The following is a 13,308-nucleotide window of genomic DNA, read 5'->3' as shown; positions in this document are numbered from 1 at the left end:
TGGAAATGGATCTTCTCCTTAATTTGTACCAATTCCTTACAATTTAGTAGTCAGAGGTTTCTCAGAAATATTTATAACAGTGATATTCTCAATCTCTAGCTTAATACACTGGCTTTTGTTGTGCCTACATTCTTTGTTTAAATGACTAAATCCATTTATTTTAACTCAAAATGTTCTACCTGTTGAATTGGTAAAAATTTTCTCCTGTATAATTCTGGTAGGTATATCATTTCAATAAATTTTATTTTACCTGACTAAAAAATTAAATACTTTTTATTATAGTATAAAAAATTAAAAATTAATTCATTTCCCCACTTTTCTATCCAATTTTCTCAAAGGTGAATTTTACACAATTTCTTCTAAAATGCTTGAGATCCTAGTTTCTTTTTAAAAAATTAAGCACTGGTTTATTGCATTGTTTAACCCATAATTTTGGATTATCCTATTTCAAATATCTTTCCCCCCCTACTTTTTGTCAGTATCGGATAATTTATATAATAAGATTATTATGGCAAAATTTGAGAACTGCAAGTGAAGTAGCCCTCCCTTTTCCTTCACAATTTCCCTTCAAATTATTGTATAGCAATTTTCCATATATGTTTGTTTTTAACTTTAATGCTATGAAGTATTGACATTAATATTTGCATTGAATCTTTACTTTTCATCTTAATGCCATCTTTACCATATTTGTATACATGGGCTAGAATTCCACTTTTAATTTAAAATTATTTATTCTGAACTTAAATGAAAAAATGATCTTCAAATACAGGACTCAGGTGAAGCTTATAGATTGGAGGAGAAGGGGGAAATATGAGGGACTTAATGATGATGAACTGAATGTATTCCTGTATAGAAAAAAATGACACTGATAATACTCATATGAACCTTCTCAATTAACAGAGCAGGTAGAAGGAGCTTTTGTAGATGAAGCACAGGCAAAAGCTGAATTTAAAGATAAAATATGGTGTAAAAATGGAGCCAATAGAAAAAGGGAAATGTAATGGGAGAAAGAAAAAGGAGAGGGGGAAAAGGCCAAGATATTTCACATAATAAAATTTTTCTTTATTACAATGAGCTATTGCAATGATATAGAAGGGGGAAGGCAAGGGGGAATGAGGGAATCTTCGCACTCATCAGAATTCCACTTTAAAAAAAATCACATTTTACTGCTAAACTGGTAAATCAGGAGAATGTTGTGGTGACTGTATTATTGTGGATGGATACTACAGTATTTAGATACTCATTTCTCATACTGTGCTTGTGAGAGATGCCATTTGATCAGCCAACAAACATTTATTAAACACTTCCTGTGTAATAGATACTGTCAAAGTCAGAAAGATTTGGGATAGATGATGATGTTGTTAGGTTTAGACCTGCTTGACATGACTGAAGAGAAATCATTCATGGAGTAAATATCAACATTGAGAAAAGTCTTTAGAAAGAAGTTCTAGAGATCTGTCATTGACCCTGAGGATTTTCAATATTTTTATCAATTACAATGATGAAGACATAGATACTATGCTGATCAAATTTAGAGATGAAATATATAGGGGAAGACTATTTAGTACTCTATATGACAGAGGTTGGGCACAAAAATAATTTGATATTCTAGAAGGATGCACCACATCAAATAAGATACCATTTCATCCAGATTTGTGATTTAGTGTATAGATTAATCCAATAAAGAAAGGCTTCTCCCTAAGCAGATCTGTGATCTTTTTTGCCAATATGTAGGCTAGAGTACTACTTGGGATAGTGGGAGGTTAACTAACATGCCCAGGGCCAAACAACATTAAATCTCTCATGTAGGATTTAATCCAGTGGTAGGATTCTGAAGGTTCACACTGGTTTGGTAGGACCAATACCTAATTTTATGTAGAGTTTTATGAACTGGTTGTTAAAATGGCACTTATAATCAGGGTTCTCTCTAAGTTGGGTGCCTGGGCAGCTGCCCAATGTGGAAATAACAAAAAATTATATTCCTTACTCTTTTTTAATATTCATCTGCACTATAGTGTTTTCTTAGCACACTTAGTAATGTCCATTCTGTCCACAGGTGAAAAAAAACTTGACAACTTTGCTTGTAATAATTATTTATTGCTTAAAACTCATTATTCCATTGATGAAATACTATCTTTTAATTCTCTATTTTTGATACTTCAGTAAACAAATATAACATAAAAACAAGAGTCAAATGACCATGGGAGGGACAAGCAGTCATTTGTTTCTGTTTTGTGTTATGCCCCAAATTCTAACAAGATATTGAATGTTCTCTGAATGGTGAAACCATTAGGAATCTGGGACACAATGAATAAACAGAAATATGGATTTCAAAGGTTATTTTGAAAGGTTATTTTCACAACCCATGGAATTGGGGGGAAAAAGAGTAGGTAATAAGAGTTTTGGTTCTGCATGTGATCCAACATTTGCTGCTGTGGTCACCTGGTTGCTTTCAGTCCATAAGTAAACATTTGCTTACTGTGAGTACTATAACGTAATCTAGTTTTATGTATTTCTTTTATTGTTTTTATTTAAATATTAAATGCATGAAATATTAAACTACCTTTTGGTATATCTTTTTGTAAACTTAAAATGACCATTAGTGCAGAGAACCTGTTGTTAATTCATCTGAATACCATCACTGACTTAATCTCCTATAAATGGAAAGTTCTGTGTATGAGTTAAAAAAATCTACCTCATAAATATAAAATATAGGAATTGTAGCTATGTAACAATTCATGTGAAAAGATTTTGGGGTTTTAGTGAACTATTTAGACACATAATATGAAATGGAAATAATAAAAGGTAGGGCTAGCCTAGGATACATTGAGACGTAGTAACCAGAACTGTGAAGGTAATATTAATCTTTTGTCCCATTCAGGTCACTTTTCAAATATCAAGATTAGTTAAAGGTATCACATTTAGGAATGACATAGGTAAGTTGGAGAACATCTAATAAAGACAAACAAGGATGATGATGATTCTGTATGAGGACTGGTTGAAAGGACTGGGAATATGTAACCAAGGGAAAAGAAAATGTAGAAGGGATGTGAAAGCAGTCTTCAAGAATGTGAAGGCCTTTTATTTGAAAGAGGATTTTGAGTTGTTCAGTTTGGCCCACAGGGCAGGGCAGAACCAAGAACTATGGATAGAAATCACAGAGAGGCAGATTGGTCATGGTATAAAGAAAGCCTTTATAATACTCAGAGTTATAGAAAAGTGGAATGGACTGCCTTTGGGATAATAGATTTCCTCCCCTTTTATATCTTCAACCAGAGGTTAGATGATTATTTTTTAGGTACCATAGAAAGGATTTTTGATCAGGTATGGTCAGACTGGGTGATCTCTAAAGTCCTTTGCAGATCTTAGACTCTTTGATAGTTTTAGAACTTCAGTTCTTTATATGTCTTTAGTCATTGACCAGGCCAGAAACATTGTCCTTTGATAAAGTAAAACACTTATTTATGATAAAAACACTAAAAATAATTGAATGAAGAGAATTTTCATCAATGTGTGTGGGCATGCATGCATGCACATGTATGATTCAATTGAAGAGTCCCCTAATCATTTTGATGACCTTTTTGGTGGGATATTTCAGTAATGCTGTTCAAGCATGTTCCTTGGATGAATTCTAATTGAGCTTAGAGGGTGGGACTGTCAAATTCTCCTTTGCTAAAAGGATAAAAGGAACATAGATGTCAGGAAGGTATAAGTTCCAGGATAAGTCACTTAAGTACATTCTCTAGGTGGTTCATTTTCCTTCACTTTAAAAAAGAGGAGGTTGAACTAAGAACCCTTCCAACTTCGAATTTATTAGAATATGGACTGATTAAGTTTTTTTTTTTTAGATTTTTCAAGGCATTGGGGTTAAGTGGCTTGCTCAAGGCCACACGGCTAGGTAGACTTATTAAGTTTTAATGACTAAAGTAACCTCAAGATGAATTGGTAGGTTTAGACTCACCTCCTAGGTTCCAAATTAGTTTCAGTGGCTAGGGATGTCTACAAGATGAATTGGTTACTTTATACTTTTGGGAAGTGCCCTATGAGTTAGGCTATTGAAAGAAATAATAATATTAGCTAACATTTATGAAGTATTTTAAGATCAATTGATCCTCCTAACCTCTATGAGGTAGGTATTATTGTTCTGATTTTACAGATGAGGAAACTGAGACTGACAGAGGGCTAAACGATCTTACAGACCTTTCAAATATTCTACTCCCTACTCCCACCTGCACCCCAGCCTAATAGATTCTAACCGTATAAAAAAACCAAACCAAAACTTCCAGGGCCAACTAATGATTATCTTTTGGAAGATTCAGATGTAAAACTATATCTAAATACTTTGCATTCATTTTTTATTTGATCTGATACTTTATATGCACATATTGTCTCACCCACTAAAAAGGAATTTTCTTTAATGTAGGGATTATTTCCTTTCTTTGTATTTGGATCCTCAATACCTGTACAGAATAGATTTTTTTGTTGTGTTTTTTTTCAAGGCAATGGGCTTAAATGATTTGCCCAAGATTACACAGCTAGGTAATTATTAAGTGTCTGAGGCCAGATTTGAATTCAGGTCTTCCTGACTACAGAGCTGGTCCAGTAGTGACTGCACCACCCACTTTCCCCAGAATAGATTCTTAAGTACCTGTGAGCAACTGGATGCTTCAATGCATCGAGTGCTTAAGGGAAACATGAAATATGCAAATTTAGAGACCCACTTCAAGTATTCAAATGGACTATTTATGCCTGACTTGTGGTAGAGAATATAGGAACTTGTATTGGTCTCATCAGTCACAGTTGTACACACTGTAATTTGTCTCAAATTGATGTCATTTTGGTCTTCTTCAATATTGGAAGAGAACCAATTAACCAGATGGTGCCATAGTGCATAGAGCACTGAGTCTTAGATCAGAAGACTTATCTTCCTGAGTGAAAACGCGATCACAGACACTTACTTGTTGTGTGACCCTTGGCAAGTCATAGCCTGGTTGGCCTCAGTTTCTTCATTTATTAAATGAACTGGAAAAGAAAATGGAAAACCACAGTAGCATTTTTATTACCAAAACAAAACAAAAACAAAACCTAAATGGAGCCATGCAGTCAGGTACAACTGAAGTAACTGAACAACAAGTATCACTGATTGATTGGTTAATCAACCAATATGCCTACCCAGTTGACTTTTGGAGGAAATTTCTAGACCTCAAGATCTTTTACATCTTCTTCATTTTCTCCTTTCCAAGTACAGAGACTAGAAACTACAAACTGAAATTTCTAACCCCAAGTGTTAGTAGAATGCATCACAGTGATGAAATTTCGTGGAGAAGCACATGGGAGCTATATAGTCTTATTTACATTTTTGACAAGAGTAATTTTGGACAATGTCAGTTCAGAAAATCTTTTTTTCAAGGAAGGAAGATTTCTTGAGTAACACTTGCTGCTAGGTTTGTTTCATGAATAACCTCAAATGAAAAGGGATTTCCTGAACTGTGTACCTCTTGAAGAAAGAAGAGGATCATCCGCATTGTTAATGGAAATGGTTGAAGCAACAGCAAGGGAATAGACTAATGATTTGGAAGAGGGGAGAATGAGGAAAAAGGTGAGAGCTAATAACTCTATACCCACATCTTCTATTACCAGGAATAATATGGAAAGTCATATTCTTCCTTTTTTTTAGTTTTTTTTTTTTAACATTTTGTTTATTTATTTTTCCAACTACATACAGAGATGGTTTTCAGGCATACTAATTTTTTGTAAGGTTTTGAGTTTCACATTTTCCCCCTCTCTTCCTCTTTTTCTCCTCCCCCACAAAGAAATCAATCTAATATAGATCATTTGTGTGTAATATGTTAAACATATATCCATATTTAATCATGTTGTGAAAGAAGAATCATGAGAGGAGAAAAGACAATATAAAAACAAATTCAAAAAATTGAAAATAGTAAGATTTGGTTTGATTTAGAATCCATAATTCCTTCTCTGAATGTGGATGATATTTTCTATCACATGTCCTTTAGAATTGTCTTTGATTATTGTACTGCTGTGAGAGCAAGTTCATCATGGTTGATCAACCCACAGTGTTACTGTTAGTATGTACAATGTTCTTTTGGTTCTGCTCACTTCACTCAGTATTAGATTATGCAAGTTTTCCAAAGCTTCTCTGAAATCCCATCCCTCATGATTTCTTTCTTTTTTAATTTAATTTAATGTTTCCAGCTACAAGCAAGGATAGTTTTCAAAAGTCATCTACTTGCAAGTTTATGAGTTCCACATTCTTCTTTCCTTCTTTTCTCCCATGCTAGCAAAGAAACTGGCAGAAGTTGTACATGAATACTTGTATTTAACATATTGTCATATTGTGAAAGAGGAATTAGAACTAAGGGGAATAAAAGCATGAGAAAGAAAAAAAATCCCATCCACATTCACATTATGATTACTAACTCTGAATTTCCCTCCTGCTATCTTCTCCCACTTATACTTTTCTCTTTCCTTTCCCCTTATCCTTCCTCACCAGTTTTGCTTCTGACTGATGCCTCTCAATCTGTCCTTTTTATTAATCTCTTTCCTTTCTTTCTCACTTCACTTTTATTTTTATTTTCATTTTCCATTTTATCAGTCCCTTCTTTTCACTTCCTTCCATTTCTCTGTATGGTAGGATGAATTTTAACTCAAAAGGGAATGTATATTATTCCCTCTTCGGACCAAATCTGTTGAGAGTAAGATTTACTCAGTGCTCACACCGTCTATTTCCCTCTACTTTTTCCCCCTCTACTATATGTCATTGTACCTCTTCATATGTTACTATTTAACCTCTAATGCTTAACTTTCTCTTAATATAATCCTTCTTTTCATGTCATGATTGTTTTAATCCTGTATCGTACCCACACCGTCTCTATCAAGATACACTCTTTTTATTTGTCCTGATAGAAGTACAATTTTCAAGGGTCAATTGACTGATTTATAAGCAACATTGCCTCATAGAAACTTCATATTCACAGCCTCTGTCCAAATACACTCCTCTCAACTGTCCCATTATAAATATTATTCTCAAGAACTATAAACTTTATCAAATAATAATCAATTTATACCATACCCTCTTTCCAAGTACCTCTATAGAAATATAATCCTCACAAGCTAAAGTGTCATGGAAAGCAAAATCACTCAAGAGCTAAAAATTTGATCATATCACACTCAATTTATGCTCATATCCTTTGTCTAAATATGTTCCTTTCCATTGTCACAAGAGAAATACAACATTTCCCCCCATTTCCATTTACCTTTTTACACATCTTTTGAGTCATATATTTGAAGGTCAAATTTTCTGATCAGTTTTGGTCTTTTTATCAGGTAAATTTGAAAGTCCCATTTTTCATTGAAAATTCATCTTTTCTCCGGAAAGAATGTGTGGAATTTTTCAAGGTAGTTGATTCTTAGCTGAATCCAAACTCCTTTACCCTTTGGAATATCATATTCTAAGCCCTCCAGTCCTTTAATGTTGAAGCTGATATGTCCTACATAATTCTAACTGTTTTCCTGGTATTTAAATTGCTCCTTTTTGATTGCTTGTGGTACTTTCCCCTTGAGCTGAGAATTCTGAAATTTGGCTATAATACTCCTTCAAGTTTTTATTTTGGGATTTCTTTCTGGGGGTGATCAATGGATTCTTTCAAGAATTATTTTTATCTTTTTCTTCTAGGATATTAGGATGGCTGTCTTTGATAATTTCTTGCATGCCATTTGCCAGGCTCTTTTTTTCTGATTGCGGCTTTCAGGTAGATCAATAATTTGTAAACTATCCCTTCTTTATCTATTTTCCAGTTCCATTGATTTTCCTCAGAGGTACTTTACATTTTCTTCTATTTTTTTAGCCTTTCAGTTTTATTTGATGCAATCTTGGTGTCTCACAGAGTCATTCATTTCCATTTGTCCAATTTGAATTTTTAGGGATTTATTTTCTTAGGGTAGCATTTTTTCCCCTTTTCCACATGATTAATTTTATTTTCCTGCTGGTCAATTTTACTTTTAAAATGATTCTTTTTGGTCATTCAGCAAGGAGCCTGCAGCTGCTTCCAGAGTGTTCAGCCCATAGAAGGTAAAGGGGTGGGGAAGACGGTCCAGGTATCTCCACTATCCCTGGGACAAGACTCTTGTGCTTTGTCCATACCCTGGTCATAGTCTGAGACCCACTATTGCCTTAGCAGAACAGGGACCCTTCTCATAGCTCCAGGGCAGAGGGAAGTCTGTGGACTTGCATAGACCAGAGCAAAGACCAGGAGAGCAGTCAGAGCTCCTCATTGAGGTCCTTGATGGGGTGTTCCAATAACACTCAAAATCTGGGGAAGCAGACTTCCAACCAAGATGATGGAGAGAAGCCAGAGTCTGTGCTATTTGTCTCTTGGCTTTCCCTCAGAATTACTAGAATCAAGCCTCTTAACAGGGTTCAAGTCCACAAAATCCAGAAAGAGCAAAGGAAAATAACATCTACCAACAAGGTCTGTTTCAGAGGAATGTGGGTGAGCAAGTGGCAGAGAGCAGAAAGCCAGGCCTGGGGCCATGGGGTGAGACCCAGGACTAATCTCAGAACAGCCTTGGAAACTTTGACTTTGTGAGCAGGCCGCACAGAGAATGAGAGAGCTCTGGCTAGACATCAATCTGGTCAGTTCTGCTGGCTGGGAAGACCAGGGCTGCATGCCCAGTATGTTCAGTGTAGTTTCCAATTGAGCCCCCCCCAACCCTGTGAGAGAAAGGGACTCTTCCCAGAGCAAACACAGTAACATCCCCCCCACCCCAACCAGGCTCAGGTGTGGGCAGCATATCTCAGTGCTGAGTGAATAATAAGATTAACTGCATTGCCCAAGGGCCCAACCCACATTGTCCAAGGATAATTCAGACCCCTTTTGTTCCCCCTACTCCCCCAGGCCTAGGAGGAAAGCCTTAAATTAAGGTCACAGACACTCCAGAGAAAGCCTCTAGCACCCCCTCCTGGGCAGCCCACTTGGAGTTACTAAGGCCAGTGAGCAAAGCCTCTAGGGTTTTCAAAACCAAAGGCCTGTGAACCAAACCCCTTCCCCCCAACCCTGCCACACCACAAGATCCTAGGAGATTGAAGAAAGGCCATTGAAAGGGGGTCCATGGAAAGCTATCTCAAAGACAAAGACCCTAACTCAGGGGAAGCTGGAATTTCTGAGGAGAATACTAATTGGTCAGAAAGACTTTTTAAATGAGATCAGGAATGAGTTTAAAAATCAATTGGAAAAACTGGGAAAGGAAACTCAAGAGAAAATCAATACCTTGTAACAAGAAAACAAATCCTTAGAAAATACAATTGGACAAATGCAAAAAGAAAATAATTCTCTCAAAACCTCAACTGGGCAAATGGAAAACTCTTTCAAAAAATAGAACTGACCAATTAGAAAAGGAGTTCCAAAAGATAAATGAAGAAAATTCTTCTCTAAATAAAAAGAATGGAATCTGTGGAAACTAATGGCTTCATGAGACAGCAAGAATCTGTTAAACAAAACCAAAAAATTGAAAAAATAAAAGTAAATATAAAATACCTCGTGGGCAAAATCACTGACCTCAAGAATAGATGCAGGAGCAACAGCTTAGGAAACACTGGGCTTCTTGAAAACATTGAAGAGAAAAAAAAAAGCCTGGATTCAATATTGCAGGGTTTAGTGATGAAAAATTGCCCTGATATCATGGAACCAGAGGGTAAAATAGTCATTAAAAGAATACACTGATCGCTCCTAAAAGGGATCCCAAAATGAAAGCACATTGTGGCAAAATTCTAGAACTATCAGATAAAAGAGAAAATGCAAGCAGTCAGAAAGAAACAATTTATATACAAAGGAGTCACAGTAAGGATTATACAGGACCTGGCTGCATCAAAATTAAGGCATTGAAGGGCCTGGAATTCAATATTCCAAAAAGCAAGGAATCTTGGAATACAGCCAAGAATTCACTATCCAGAAAAACTGAGACTTCTCTCCCAGGGAAAAATATGGACATTCAACAAAATAAGAAACTTCCCAAACTTTTCCTGATGAAAAGACCAGTGCTAAATAGAAGATTTGGAATTCAAACAGGAGACTCAAGAGACAAATGAAAAGGTTAAAAAAGGAAAAGGAAAAAACTGCTATCCAATAAGATGAAACTGGCTATATCCTAACCTGGGAGAAAGATACCTATAACTCTTGGTAATTGTAACTCTATTAGAGACAATACACTTAGCCAGAAGTGATGGACACTCATGACTTATCCATGACTGCTAGAATGATTTAAAAACAATATCTCCTTAAAAAAGTAAAGAGACAGGAGGATGGAGGTGATTGAATGGGGTAAATCACATTACATAAAGAGGAACAAAGGATCTTTGGCAATAGAGAGGAAGAAGGCAGGAGGTGAGAACCACCTGAATTCTTACTCTCATCAGATTTGACTTAAATTTAAATACATGCCCTCAGTTAAGTTAAGAAACTATTTTACCTTTCAAGTGTTAAAAGGGGAAAGGGGGAGGTGGGCAGAAAAGAGGAACTAACAGAATGAAGGCAAGGAAGAAGGGCTAAAGGGAAAGGGGAAAGAAAGGGGAGGGGGTTGATATAAGGGGGCAAATACACTGAAGATGGTGGTATTCAGAAATAAAATACTGGGGAATATGGATAAAGTAAAAAAAGGGAAAATACAAACAGAGGGAAGATAGAATAGAAGGCAATAAAGAGTTAGTAATTAAGACTTTGAATGTGAATGGGATGAACTCTACCATAAAACATAAGCAAATGGCAGATTGGATTAAAAAACAGACTCTTACAATATACTGCTTACAAGAAACTAATTTGAAGCAGAAAGATACATATAGAATAAAGGTTTAAGGTTGGAGCAAAATATATTTTGCTTCAGCTGAAGAAAAAAAGGCAGGGGTAGCAATCCTTATCACAGGCAAAGCAGCTGCAAAAATGGATCTCATTAAAAGATATAAGGAAGGAAACTATATCCTCCTAAAAATACCATAGACAATGAAGCAATTTCAATACTAAATATGTATACACCAAGTGGTATAGCATCCAGATTCTTAGAGGAGAAGCTCAATGACTTATAAGATGATATAGACAGCAAACCTCTACTGGTGGGAGACCTCAATCTCTTGCTCTCAGATTTAGATAAATCTAACTATAAAATAAACAAGAAGGAAGTTAAGGAGGTAAATAGAACATAAAAAACCCTAGACACAATAGAACTTTGGAGGAAAATGAATGGGAATAGAAAAGAATACTGCTATACATGGCACTTACACAAAAATTCACCATGTATTAGGGCATGAAAAACCTTATAATCAAATGCTGAAAGGCAGAAATAGTCAATACATCCTTCTCAGATCATAAAGCAATAAAAATCACATGCAATAATGGATCATGGAGAGATAGACCTAAAACCAATTGAAAACTAAATAACCTCATTTTAAAGAATGAGTGGATCAGACAACAAATTATAGAAAGAATTAATGCTTTCATCATAGATAATAACAATGATGAGACAACATGCCAAAACTTATGGGATACAGCCAAGGCAGTTGTCAGGGTATTTATTATATCTTTAAATGCTTACATAAATAAATTAGAGAAAGAGGAAATCAATGAACTAAACATGCAACTAAAAAAGTTAGAGATAGAAAAAAATTAAAACCTCCCAATTAAATACCAAATTAGAAATTCTGAAAATTAAAGGAGAAATTAATAAAATAGAAAGCAAGAAAACTATTGAACTAATAAATAAAACCAAGAGTTGGTTTTATGAACCCCCCCAATAAAATTGATAAACCTCTGGTTAATTTGATTAAAAAAGAAAGAAGAAAACCAAATTGCTAGTATCATAAATGAAAAAGGTGAACTCACCACCAATGAGGAGGAAATTAAAGTAATAATTCAGAATTATTTTGCCCAACTGCATGTCAAAAAATTTGATTATCTAAGTGAAATGGATATTTATAAAAACATAAATTACCCAGTTTAAATGAAGAGGAAATTAAATACTTAAATAACCCTTTCTCAGAAAAATGCAACAAGCCATTATTGAATTCCCTAAGAAAAAAATCTCCAGGGCCACAAGTGAATTCTATCAAACATTTAAAGAACAATTGGTTCCAATTCTATATAAACTCTTTGAAAAAATAGGTGAATGTGTGGCCTTGGGTAAGCCACTAAACCCCATTGCCTTGCAAAAATAAAAAAAAAGAAAAAATAGGTGAAGATGGAAATCTGTCTAACTCTTTCTATGACACTGGTATGGTATTGATACCTAAATCAGGAAGAGTCAAAACAGAGAAAGAAAATTATAGACCTATCTCCCAAATGAACATAGATGCAAAAATCTTAAATAAAATCTTAGAAAAGTGATTACAGCATGTTATCACTAGGATAATAGATTATGACCAAGCAGGATTTATTCCAGGAATGCAGGGTTGGTTCAATATTAGGAAAACTGTTAGAATAATCGACTATTTCAATAACAAACCTATCAGAAATCACATGATTATCTCAATAGATGCTGAAAAAGCCTTTGACAAAATAGAGCACACATTCCTACTAAAAACACTAGAGGATATAGAAAAAATGCATTGTTCCTTAAAATTATTAGTAATATCTATCTGAAACCATCAACAAGCATTATATGCAGTGGGGATAAACTAGAGGAATTCCCATAAGATCAGGGGTGAAACAAGGATGCTCTTTATCACCACTCTTATTCAATACTGTGTTGGAAATGTCAGCCTCTGCAATAAGAGAAGAAAAAGAAATTGAAGGAATTAGAATTGGGAAGGAAGAAACAAAACTCTCACTTTTTTTGTAGATGACATGATGGTATACCTAGAGAATCCTAAAAAATCATCTAAAAAGCTACTAGAAACAATGAACAACTTTAGCAAAGTTGCAGGATATAAAATAAACTCTCATAAATCCTCAGCATTTCTATATATTACTAGCAAGATACAGCAGCAAGAGCTAGAAAGACAAATCTCATTCAAAATAACTTCAGACAATATAAAAATACTTGGGTGTCTACCAGGAAAAAGTAAACTCAGAATCTGTATAAAAACAATTACAAAACACTTCTCACACAAAGTCAGATTTAAATAACTGGACAAATATTAACTGCTCATGGATAGACTGAGCTAATACAATAAAAATGACAATTCTATCTAAATTAAACTACTTATTTAGTGCTCTATCAATCAAAATTCAAAAAAATTACTTTAATGAGCTAGAAAAATTGTAAGTAAATTCATATGGAGAAATAAAAAGTCAAGAATTT

Source organism: Macrotis lagotis, chromosome 3 (assembly GCF_037893015.1).
Source record: "Macrotis lagotis isolate mMagLag1 chromosome 3, bilby.v1.9.chrom.fasta, whole genome shotgun sequence".
In the NCBI taxonomy this organism is placed as follows: domain Eukaryota; kingdom Metazoa; phylum Chordata; class Mammalia; order Peramelemorphia; family Peramelidae; genus Macrotis; species Macrotis lagotis.
The sequence above is the reverse complement of the archived record's forward strand: the minus strand, read 5'-3'. Positions refer to the sequence as shown.